The sequence below is a fragment of the Periplaneta americana genome, chromosome 10, assembly GCF_040183065.1.
Source record: "Periplaneta americana isolate PAMFEO1 chromosome 10, P.americana_PAMFEO1_priV1, whole genome shotgun sequence".
NCBI lineage: Eukaryota > Metazoa > Arthropoda > Insecta > Blattodea > Blattidae > Periplaneta > Periplaneta americana.
The window spans coordinates 11,209,154-11,222,538 of record NC_091126.1 but is presented as its reverse complement, the minus strand read 5'-3'; the positions used below and the strand labels follow the sequence as shown (position 1 = coordinate 11,222,538).

The window sequence follows — 13,385 nt, the reverse complement described above, 5'->3', positions numbered from 1 at the left end:
ACGAAACTGGAACTGGAGTAGATGAAACTTGTCAATTTTTTTTCCTTTCATAAGAAAGAGGAAGAAAAACACCACAAATTTTGATGGAGAGGTTGATGCAATTTACACATCTCTTCAAAATTTATTAATTTGGATACATCACTGCAAGAACAATGTTATAACAGGGAGAGTCAAAAAGTAACCTTAATAATTATTTTAATTGAATATGTACAATAAGACTCAAACACTTCATCACTTTCAACATAGTCCCCACTACGTTCAATGCAAGTGTTCCTGTTATACTATATTGAAAAGTAGTGAAGTGTTTGTAGTCTTATTGTACATATTCAATTAATAAAACAATTATTAAGGTTACTTTTTGACTTTCAGACTCCAGGGCAGCAAAAGAGGCAATAGCCTCAAAAAACAGGGTAAATTCATACCATAATTAGGCAAATACACACTTTAAATAAAAACATACATTTTCAATTGATTCCTTCACATTGTGGGATTAATGGAAATGGAAAAGCTTATATGTTAGCAAAAAAGGGCTCTAAAATTGAACAGATTATGAGTAAAAAATGTTCATATGAATCTATAAAACAAATTATCAAACAATGTTAAATTACTACAAGAATAAAACCAATCAAAATAAAATATTTACTACACAAAACTCATTTACTTACTTTTTTTTACTTTTGAGGGTTTCTCCACTATTTAGCGGTTACCCTGTATTCCCATTCGCCAATCTTCTCAGTCAAGCCATTCATCTACTTCCAGGGACCTGTCACTCATCAATCTATGGATCTGTCCTCTCCAGGTTGTTCTTGGCCTACCCCGCTTCCTTCTACCATGAGGTGACCATTCCAAAAGAGTTTTAGACCACCTACTTTCCTCCATTCTTCTGACATGTCCATACCATTGAAGAGTTCGTCTCTCAATTCTGTCCATCACTGTCTCCTCCATATCCATCATCCGTCTCACTTCTTCATTTCTCCTTCTTTCTAATCTGGAAACTCTGGCACCACGTCGTATTCCATCCATTTCCACTGCCAAAATCTTAGATTTTTTACTTTCTACCAATGTCCACCCCTCTGCGCCATATGTCATTATACTTTCCACAACCGCCGTCAAAATCCTCTTCTTGGTGTCATTCAATATCGTCCTGCTCCACAGTACTCCATTCAGCATCCTTATGGCTTTTCTTGCTTGCACCAATCTAGTATCTATTTCGGAGTTACAACTCCCTAAATCATCAATATATGACCCCAAATATTTAAATTTTTGAACAGCTCTGATAGTTCCTTGGTGTAAGGAGATGTCTCTTCCGTTTCCACCTACTACAAGATATTCAGTTTTTTTCATATTTACGTGCAATCCACCTGCTTCAAATGAATCCAGGAGTTTTCTCATCATATATTTCACATCCTCACGAAATTGAGCCGTTATCACTTGATCATCTGCAAATATTAATGAATGTATTGTGCCACCTTGAACTGGTATTCCCATTCCTCCACAAGACTGATTCCATTGTTCTAATATTTGTTGTATATATATTTTAAAAAGGGTAGGAGACATGTTACAACCTTGCCTCAGTCCTGAATTAAATGAGTTTTTTTGCTGTAGTCATTTTTTGACTCCTCGCTGGACATGACTGTTTAAATAAACACTTACACAAAATTGGTATACCTACACCAAATTGGATTTTATGTCCTCAAGAAGAAATGGGCCTGAATCATTAGGCAAATTGTGGAGCACTAACATCAAATTATTGGGAAGCAAGAAGGAAAATAATTTTATTGTTAAATCATGACCATTAGAAACAACAACATGACTGATGGATTATTAAGTTATTTATATCAAAATTGGTCAATCAGACAAAGTAACATCACAATTTAAATATTAACACAATGAATCTTTTAAGCTACGTGTGTGTTATTACTGATGAAAAGTACCAAACTGATATGGAATCTATTATATCAAGTGCTGTTGGATGATGATACTATTGCCATAGCTTTTACGGACTTTTGGCTCTCGCTGGCCGTCTGAAAGCCACGACTGATGAAGATGAAGTGCCTGTGGATTTGTTAGTAAAACAGTGCATGCAATGGAGGACATGGATGGGGGTTTCTCTGTTTCCCTCCACTACCCCTTCATGCCCAGGGCTGGTTTACGATTACAAATATTGCTGGATTATTGCTCTGCGTGCAATAGCGCCTAATGGTTGGGGTGGTGACCTTCATCCTCATTTTCAACTTCATGTAATAGAGGTTCTTCGAGTAGACCATGATCAGCAGCAATGTTATGAATCACTACAGTTGCTACAATCACAGTTGTCACCGTTTCCAGCTTTGTGAGAGAGAACTTTTTTGATAGACACGGAAACTTCTTCTTCCAACATCCAAATGTTCTCTCCACAATGTTCCTTGCACGTTTGTGGGCAACATTGTAGGCTTCTTCTGACTCTGTTTGTGGGTTCAGAAGTGGTGTCAATAAAAATGGACGACAGGCATACCCACTGTCACCCAAGAGAATCCCATCGTGTTCCCCTCTCTCAAACTGGGCGCATATTCTGCTGCTGTTGAACATTCTGTTGTCATGGGTCGATCCAGGCCAGCCGGTCACAAAATCAATAAATTTTCTATTTTGGTCAACAATTCCCTGAAGGAAAAATGGAAAATAATTAGGTCACATTGTCTCTGTACAGTATTGAGATGAATAAACTAAGCAGGAGGCAGTGACATAATAAGCTTCAATTAATATAACTTTAAAAGAAATATTGACCCATCACTTGTTTACATACCTGACAATTTAATGTAAAAATAGTTTTCCTATTTCGAAAAACTTCTCCATATTCACCACCTGGACTCATTATTGGAACATGTGTTCCATCAATGGCTCCTAGCACTCCAGGAAATCTGGCAGTTTGAAAAAAATGAAGGGAATTAGTCCTGCCCTCTTCCCTCGATGGAAATTTCACATAGTGAGGTCGTAATTGTGCAATCATTATTGAGATCTTCTTCACAATTCGGGACACAGTTGACTGACTGATCCCTTGCAGATCTGCTGTCACGAGTTGGAAATTTCCTGAAGCATTATGAATATAATAGGCCTATTACTTACAGAAAATAGAATAGTGAATAGAAGTCAAAAAGAATGAAATAAACACATTACTACTACAATTTTTATTATTATTATTATTATTATTACTATCATCATCATAAGGTGACATGTATTTATCTAGCCTGACGAGTTTACTTCCTTGGTTTGAATTGTAAATTATTTAAAAATAGCGTGTAAGAGGGCCTTAGACTAGAAATGTTTAGTTTAAATGTAGTTCTGTTTATAAGTATGCATAAGGATGCAATTATTTGACTTATTTGAACTGTTGTATCAGTGAAGCGAGGTGAGTCAGTGAAGTTATGGTTTTACAGTGCAGTGAACAGTTCTGATCAGTGATAATTTATAGCGTCAATGAAATGTGTTCTATAGTGTCAGTGAAATGTGTGCTAAAGTGTCAGTGAAATGCGTCATAGTGCCACTACAGGGAATGAGATGAGAGTAAAGTGAAAGACTATTGAAACTTATGTAGGACCTATACATAATTATGTAGGTTGTGTTGTAAAATTAGGTGTTTCATTTTATGTTTTATTATTATTGTGTTAAATTGTATTGTGTATTCTTATTGTATTGTGTATAAAATTGTATATGTGTTGTAAATTGTATTGTGTATTGTAAATTTTATTGTGTATTGTTAATATTGTATATACCACTGCCACCAGGTACTTGCCCACTTGCAGTGTAAATAAATACAAGTAGCAGTAGCAGTAGCAGTAGCAGTAGCAGTAGTAGTAGTAGTAGTAGTAGTATTCTCTCTTGATTCCATCATTGCCTGCTCTTCTGGAATATTTTGAATGCCAAATTTTTCTACAATGCAAAACAAAATAGGCCTAATGGTATGAGATCTCTTGCCATGTGAGGTTATGACTGCACATGAACTGAAGGTACTATCTCAGCAGAAGCAGCCATATCAGATGTATTGCTTAGGCCTACTGGTATGAAAATATATATTATCAAAACAGTAATGATTATATGAACATCGAGATAAATCTTATCTCAAAATACAAGTACCGTAGTCAACAAAAATCAAAATAACTTAATTATGGAATCTGCTTAAAAAGCAGGCACGTGAGGTCTCTCAATGCTAATTTAAGATAGTTAGGCCTACATTAGATTGACGTTAGTTTAATATTACTTAAGTTAAAAAATTCGTTTCAGTAATAAAAAGTAGATTAGGCTATATACAGTAAGCATATCTATCTACATTTCACTTCGTCGAATTGAGGTTATAAATATAGGGCCTACGAATGTTACTGCAGAAATACCTAAACTATAATATTATAAATTTGAATGTATGATACATACCTGTAGCATAGAATCTTAATGCAGTCAATAACTGAATTACTGGAGGCACTGGCAAACCTCTATTGTTCAATTTTGTCAAGCGGTCCTCGAAAAGATGAGCAATTTCAAGAACAGTTTCTTTGTCAAATCTGAACCGTATTTTAAATTCTATATCGTTATAAAATTCCATCGGATTGTCTTTATCCCTAATGTAGCGCTTTCGCACATTGCCCACTAATTGTGCCACTTCTTCCACTTCTTCCGCACGTTCTAACAACTCGACGACTTCCAATGCGTCCGCCATTTTCCTACAAAGTGACACTTTCGGCTCAAAGTGTGGTCCGAAGTCCACTTTCATCCAAAGTGATCCTTTGCACCAAAGTGTCGACTGTGCAACGGAAAAGTGATACTTTGCGTCTTCCAAAGGACACTTTAATCGAAAGTGTCGACTATGAATACCAGCCTAAGCTGGAGAAAAACAACTTTAACAGGGATGGTGGACTACAGCTCAGTCAGGCATGGACACCGGCCTTGGACCAGCTTAGGCCCTCTTACAATCAAGGTCACGAAGATCACGGACCGAGGACAGCAACCGATTCCAACCGGCGGAACAGGACTCGCCGCTCGCCAAACTTCAAACAGGAATCCCGGGAGGGAATATGGCTGCAGAGATAGCAGTTGAAAGGTTGGAATATTCCAAAATTTTAACTTGGCTGATATCCCGGGAAAATATATTAGTGAGTATATATATATATACAATAATTTTGAAAGAAAAATTAATAAAAATAACTGAATAAAAAATTGGTGAAAAACAGTGTGGCTTTCGAAAAGGCCATTAATGCTTAGATGCTATATTCGTAGTTAAGCAATAGAAAAGAGAAAAGAATTCAATTGTCAACTTTATTATTTTTAGACTTAGATACAGCATATGACCGAGTAAAAATACACAACAGAGAAATATGACTTGTATAAAACAGACATTCACATTCACATTCAAAAGATGCCAGAAGCTGAAAATGTTCTCCACGTTCTACAATTTTTGAGCTAGACATTTGATATTTTGAAATAAAAATGTAGAATGACTGTCTTCTGGATTGGATATGTAGTTTGCTTATTTGAGTTCGTGGTTTGTGCAGTCAGCCTCTGTATGTAAAATTCAATTGTGAAAGTTCACAATTTTTTTATATTGCTACACCTTCAAATACCATGAAACATCTATGGAATAATTATGGACTCAGAGTTATAACAGGTAAAAAATTGTTTTGAAGAAACAATGAGTAGTATTGAAGTAGCATGTTTTCAGTACAAGGGAAAATGTTAGTTGCAAGCATCATAGTTGCATGTCTGTTGTCATTCTCAATACCACCTTCTATTACCAGAAATGTTTTGAGTTACATCCGTATTTGTTGGCTTGCTAATGGGAGAAGTTACCAATTCACGATTACTGGACATAAAAATCCCTTCATAAAGAAACTTGGACAGTATTACCTAATTACTTTCTTGTTATCCAAATCAAACAGTGTGCTCGGAATGACATGATGCTTTGAAGTATAGTTTACTATTGCAAAACCGTAGGAATTAATAATAGGGTTAAATATTTGTCAGTCTTAAAAATCTGCTAGTGCCTGAATACAGTAGCGTGCAAATTAATCCGAACACGACATATTTTTACATTTTCTGTCATTGTTGGCCTCACAGCTGCTCATACAGCTTTAATTGACATCTGTAGTACGTGTAATTCCATTGTTGAAGGTCTGTCATTATTTTTTTTTTTTTATAATATGTGACATTTTGCCTGTCGTTTTGTACTTATAAGCACTTCAGTTGTGTTGAAGACTTAATACTGCAATCCTGTGTACATTCTGTCGTCTTCACAAATGGATACAACTCCACGAAAACGGTCTAAAATTATAACATTAGCAGAGCATTCTTCTATGACACAGAGGCAAATTGCTGCAGAATGTCACATCGGTTTGGCTACTGTTAATTCGATCATAAAACGATACAGGGAGACTGGATCCATCACACCCCAGAAAAAAAGGAAACTGTGGCCGGAAAAGGAAGACTTCACCTGCAGATGATCGTTTAAATGTCAGAAAAAGTAAATTAAATCCTAGACTAACTGCTGTCGACTTAACCCGCGAGTTAATGGCTACCACTGGGGTGAATATTCACGTCACAACAGTGCGGCGTAGGCTTTTGGAAGCTGGACGAAGGGCTCGTAAGCCTATTAAGAAGCAACTGCTAACCCCTGTTATGTGCAAAAAACGCTTAATGTGGGCAAAATTACATCAACACTGACAGTGAATGACTGGAAGAATGTACTTTTTTCCGATGAGTCTCATTTCGAGGTCCACGGCCACTGTGTTTCTTATGTAATAATAATAATAATAATAATAATAATAATAATAATGTTTTATTTTCGCTGGCAGAGTTAAGGCCATAAGGCCTTCTCTTCCACTCAACCAGCCTTAATCAATACAATACATAAATTTAAATTACAAATATTTTCACTACACTTAAAAGGTTCTCCAGCAATAATCTTCACTACACATTTATTTAAATTTAGATAAATCTATAAGGTAAAGTAGTAACTTAATTCATGAGCTAATTTAATTCAATGAATTATAATTAATTTAATATTTGAGATAGCTAGTAAAATGATGAATATTAATTTAATATAAGCTTACTAGGACTATGTTACAGGGAGAATATATATATTTCTATTTCTATAATGAGAATATTAATGTAATTGTCATTAGAGGTTTTGTAAATCTATTTAGAGAAATTAAAGATAATAATAATAAGAATGGACAGATGTTAGTTTCATTATAAGTAACAAATATTAATCAGCAATTCATCTGTTAAGTAAGAATTTATGTAATTTTGACCTAAATGAAGCTATTGTCCAACAACCCCTTATATCACTCGGAAGCGAGTTCCAATTTCTAGCAACTGAAACTGTATAGGATGAAGAATATAAAGATGTCTTACGGAAAGGATCCGAAAAAGTAACAGCAGCTCATCTCCAACAAGCACCCAAATACCCCCCTAAAGTAATGTTTTGGGGTTGTTTTACACATGAAGGGCCTGGAGCATTAATACCTATCAAGGGAATAATGAATTCTGACAAATATATTTACTTATTGGAAACCAGAATCGTACCCCAGCTGCAAAAATCATTTCCGGATGGTAGAGGTGTATTCCAACAAGACCTGGCACCATGCCATACGTCTCGAAAAACTACAGAATTCTTCAACAAGAAGAATATTCAGGTACTCCCCTGGCCAGGCAACTCACCCGACATCAACCCCATTGAGAACTTTTGGTCAATTTGCAACAGAAGAATGCAAAAAATGGATTGTTCTACAATGGAGAAGATGATTTCTGCCCTCATTGGTGTATGGTTTCGCGATGAAGAAATGAAGAATATTTGTGGGAAATTAGTGGAATCCATGCCAAATCGTCTCAAAGCTGTTATTAGGAACAAGGGAGGCCACATAGATTACTGAGGTATGTCTTAGATCCTTTTTTTATCCCGTTTGAGTGTTTTTGCATAAGTAATTATGTTGTTTGGATTAATTTGCACGCTACTGTAGATATAAAAAAAAAAGTGAGTCTGTGCAAAAAGAAAATGTGTCTAAAATGAGCTGTAGAAAGATGCTTGGAGGAAATAAAATCATTCACAACCAAGGTAAAAAATTTGTTTATAATATAGAAGAAATGTGAGTTCTGGTAATTTAGAATCAGACACACCAAAGGATTTCATCCCATTCACTTGGAGAGTGAAGTCTTAGAAAATTTATTCTTTCCCACAACTGACAGGGTGAAAATTCTTACGACTTTCATAAATAACTCAGCATCTCTGGACTACCACTTTGAACAGTCTAATGAACCTCTCCACAAAGAGAAGGCATTACAAGGAAAGTTACAGATTCCTTGTTAAAAAATGTGAAAAGATTATAAGTGCCATTCTTTAGGTTGGATACACCGATCAGTCTATGTTGCATTATTTGTCTGGCTAATCTCATCGTTTTGTTTTCCCACCAATGCAGCAGCTACTCTCTTCAGCCCACTCCAACAATTTCCATTTTTCTGTTTAACCTTCCCACTCAGAGTCCAAGCATCATGTCATTCGTAATGAACAGTAAATTGCATATACCTTTTGCCAATAGTTCCTGTAAATAAGAACAGACTAACTAAATAATTATTTTAACTATAGAAAATTACTGCATGAAATCACTTCCTGCATCATCTCTGGGAGTAGATTTACTTCTCTTGTCATCATCAGGATACGGTTTACTGATTCCACCAATGCCGTCATTTCTACTACCAATATCCATTGCGTGGTTGTCTTCAGTCAGGCTCATCCGTAAATGACCTAAAAAAGGGATCAGACCTAGTAAAGTTCACATTTATATCTTCTGGGAAAAAAAATTACATGGTAGAAAGAATTTAATATCACAAAAACAAACAAAAATGTCCACTATGAATACATTTCCAATGCAATTTATAGCTTTACAATGTATGTAATAAATAAACTGTACTCAGAGTCCTCTATTATCCAATAATAAATTTATCAAATTCCCTTCATAGGTGCAACATTAATGTGGGGGCTAAAGTTGAGAAATAAACCAGCTAATGATGTCTACTTTTGTTATCTTTAGAATGGTAAGTAATGACATGGCATTTTCTTAAAGTAAGAAATCATTACATAATTGTTAAATACATTTATAACAAATTTCAAAATTCACTAGGCTTCGGACAATGAAGGATACCATTTCGAAAGTAGTCAGCCAGGTAAATTGCAAAAGTTGAGATAGTAAAGATATCATAAAGCTATTCAGTTATAACAAAGTTATTGTAAGCATTAAGATCTTTCTAAACTCCTATATCAACTGACACAAGCGCCAGGACATCCAAAAACATTTAAGAAGAACGTATGGAGTGTAAGTGATTGGATGTGCTCCTTAAGTTGTGGAACAGAAAGGGGTATGAAAATATGCAACAGATGCAGACCAAAGATATCAAAAGGGAACAACTGGATAATACGCACGGCAGAACAATATCGATAGTCGACTCTACTCGCTGGCCACTAGTCACCGGGCCGTACCGAGCCGTATCAAACAAAATATAATCGAAATGGTGGTAGTCAAATTCGCGACTATATTCTTAAATAATTCACTCCATTAGTCAAGTTCAAGGTTTTATGTAGTACAACGGCGGTTTTTTGAATGCATTAAATGAAAATGAAGATGTAATAAGATAATAAACTAGGTTATCACAAGGAAATTAACAGGAAAAAAGATGTGTTTCACGGAATACAATTAAAATGACGGAAAGTAAATTTCCGGTTAATGTTCGCCAAAGCGTAAAGTACGTAATTATGACGGCGTTGCTGTTTTATTTCTAGCCTATAGAAAAATACCTAGCCTTTTACGAAAAAAAAATTTAAGGACCATGAAATTATTCACCACTTTCATTATAGGCCTATTATTTTTTAACAATATTACGAATCAAAAACTGTCATATTATATAATTTTAACTACTACATGGACGAACCAAATCAAGCTAACCTAACCTAACCAAAGCTAACCTAACCTAACCAAAGCTAACCTAACCTAACCTAACCTAACCAAAGCTAAGCTAACCTAACCAAAACTAATCTAACCTAACCAAAGCTAATTTAACCTAACCTAAGCTAACCTAACCAAAGCTAACCTAACCTAACCAAAGCTAAGCTAACCTAACCAAAACTAATCTAACCTAACCAAAGCTAATTTAAGCTAACCTAACCTAAGCTAAGCTAATCTAAGCTAAGCTAACCTAACATAACATAACCTTCGTAAATGCAAGGCCTGTAACCGGAGCAAGAAGGGATCTCAATCATTTAATCTGCAAGTACACGCAAAAATAAATTCAAGTAAGGATCACGCTCCCACTGCATGAGAGGTCCGCGCATGCGCTACAGCAAAACTGTTTCTGTCCCGAGCCTCTCATCTAAGGCAAGCGTCATAATTTACTCGCAATATTTACGCAAATACACATTGTCGCTAACAGTGGTGCTATCTCTCAATAATGTTCAGAACGAAGGAGGTAGACAGAGAGAGAAAAAATTTCTCCCGCCAACTACGCCACACACCAACGTCACGTTCTTATGTTGGTGACATTGTGTATTTACTTAAATTTGGTGCTAAACGTAACGGCATGGTTCAAAGTGACCGTGCTAATTCTCCAGTATAGCGATCAAAAGAATTTAAGAAGATTATTGCAGAAAACACAGATGAAGCTGGTGCTATTACAGGCAAGAACTATGATGATGATGATCATGATGATGATTAAGAAGAGACAACTTACTGATGCTGTTACATCTGTCGGCCACAGGTACATATTTATAGACCAGACTTTGCTGAGAACTACACTGGGAGATATCAGAACGAAATTCAGTCTACCTATTGGAACTCGTAGCAAGTAACAATTCTTACTCCAGTTGCTTGGATAGCTCCTGGAACTCTACAGAATTATGTCATAAAAACTGATGAACTATCTCATGACAAATATGCTGATAATGCCTTGCTAAGACACTTACTTCCACTGATCAAAACCACATATACCGAATTATCAACTATAAATATCTTTTCAGACTGAACAGCCAGTCACTTTAAGCAGTGTGGTAATTGTAAATTACGGGGACTCCACTTCAACATATTTCGTTAATGTGATAGTGGGTTTCAGTGTCGCCAACACAGTAATAATACTACACATCTAATCAAACCTATTTCAAGAAAGATTACTAAGATTTCTAAACAGAATATATCTGACTGCCACTTTACCGGAAGAATGGAAAAATAGTGTAATTATTCCCATATATAAAACAGGAGATAAACAGAATGTTGAAAACTATAGAGGGATTAGTATCCTCAACACATGTTATAAGATATTTAGTAGGATTTTAAATGAAAAATTAAAAAAACATGCTGAAACTTTCCTTCTGGAGTGTCAAAATGGCTTTAGAAAAGGAAGATCATGTGTAGATCCATTATTTAGTATCAAACTATTATTGGAAAAAAGAAGAGAATTTAATTTAGAAACCCATATAGCTTTTATTGATTTTGTGAAAGCTTTTGATAAAGTCCGAAGAGACCTTTTATTCGACATATTACAAGAAAAAAATATTCCAAATTTGCTATTCCAAAATATAATAGAAATCTACATGGATAGCAAAATAAGTGTCAAAATAAATAACTATATATCCGAAAGAAAATTAGTTAATAATGGAGTTCGACAAGGTTGTCCATTATCACCAACTTTATTTAATATTTATATAAATGAAATTATTTTAAAATGGAACCAAATCTACACATCAGGAATCAAAATAACCAGTGCTCTAACATTAAATACCTTACTCTATGCCGATGATCAAGTCATAATTTCCAATTCAGAGGATAATTTACAAAGAGGATTGTATACATTAAATGAAATATTAAAAGATTTTGGGATGGAAATTTCAGCACAAAAATCAAAAGTAATGGCATTTTTAGGACAAGACCCAGTGAGAAGTAAGATAATACACAATAACCAATGCCTCGAACAAGTGCAAAATTTCAATTATCTGGGTTGTGAAATATCTTATCAAAATGAAAAAGATGTGAACAAGAAAATTACCAAATTTACACAAATTCTAGGAATAATAAACAATACATTAAAAGCTAAATTAGTACAAAAATCTACAAGAATAAAAATATATAATACACTAGCATTACCCACCCTTCTATACGGAAGCGAGATTTGGACATTAAAGAAAAAAGACATGAACAGAATCAAAGCAACGGAAATGAAATTTTTCAGGAGAACAGCAGGATATACTCTTTTAGACCGAAAAAGGAATGAAGAAATTTTAGAACAATTAGAAGTAGAGTCAGTAGAAGAAAAAATCACCATATACAAATTCAATTGGCTAGATCATGTAAGAAGAATGGAAAATTCAAGAATCCCAAAAATTATGATGCAATATAAACCTAGAGGACATCGTCGACCAGGAAGACCATTAAGAAGACTGCTAGATGGGGCCGAAACAGGTCTACAGAGGCCTAATTCGTGAAGGATGATGATGATGATGATGATCTAATCAAACCTAATTTAACGTAACCTAACATTCCACCTGTAGCAACATTCCTCACGTTTAGTATCATTTCGTTCGCATGTATTGGCAACCCTGCTACTCGTGTGAAATATTCGTTCTGAGGCCGGAGTACCCAAACTCGATAATCTGAGAAATAAAGTTCGTGCATCATATTTATGTATAGAGAGACCAGAATATGTTGAAAACCGGCTCGAATGTCCCACTCCGTTAACAAGGAATGACCCTATACCTTTTTACCCTCTCAGCCCTATACCAACTAACCTATACTCAACACTAACCTACACACTAATTATTTATGTGCTGTGGCTAAAAGACTGTTTTCTTATTATAAAATAGTAAATATAAAACTAGACACTATTTACACACAACACTGAACAAAATGCAAGAAATACGACTCAAAATCAATGAAAACTGTACTACTTACTTCTTACCCTCTGTTTATGCCAGGCTTGCCAGCGCCCAGCAGTGTTGCCAACTCGATTCTTAAAAATCCGCTGTGAAGCCATGCAGAAACCGCTAAACTGATATATTGTCAATGTAAAATTATATTATTTTGCCGCTGTGAGTGCTAAAAATACCCGCTAAATCCCTATATCAGCAATACAAATTTCATCAATTTTACCCGCTAATCTAACGCCGAAAAAGCCAGCTCTAGCGGGATAATCGCTGAATTGGCAACACTGGCGCCCAGCATGCACGTAACAGGCTAGCACATAAATTTCCCTTCACGTTTCCCTCCAACATAACTCAAAAAATGCCGGGAATTTTAAAACATTATTTGAAAAATCTGCACATAATTGACACGTAACAGTAGAGGCTTGGTTTAAAGGGACATCAGCACTTGCGCAGGGAAATTTAA

General features: G+C 35.3%; 2 long non-coding RNA genes across 2 annotated transcripts; both read right to left on the bottom strand.

The window, feature by feature from the left end:
- Positions 1–1,088: 1,088 nt before the first annotated feature.
- Positions 1,089–3,753, bottom strand: LOC138707434 (uncharacterized). Its single transcript, XR_011334235.1, has 2 exons — positions 2,783–3,753; positions 1,089–2,640 (listed from the first exon to the last, which is right to left on the bottom strand). It is a non-coding gene; the product is annotated as an uncharacterized lncRNA (long non-coding RNA).
- A 2,341-nt stretch (positions 3,754–6,094) lies between these two features.
- LOC138707435 (uncharacterized) lies at positions 6,095–12,985 on the bottom strand. Its single transcript, XR_011334236.1, has 2 exons — positions 12,951–12,985; positions 6,095–8,764 (listed from the first exon to the last, which is right to left on the bottom strand). It is a non-coding gene; the product is annotated as an uncharacterized lncRNA (long non-coding RNA).
- Between the last annotated feature and the right edge of the window lie 400 nt (positions 12,986–13,385).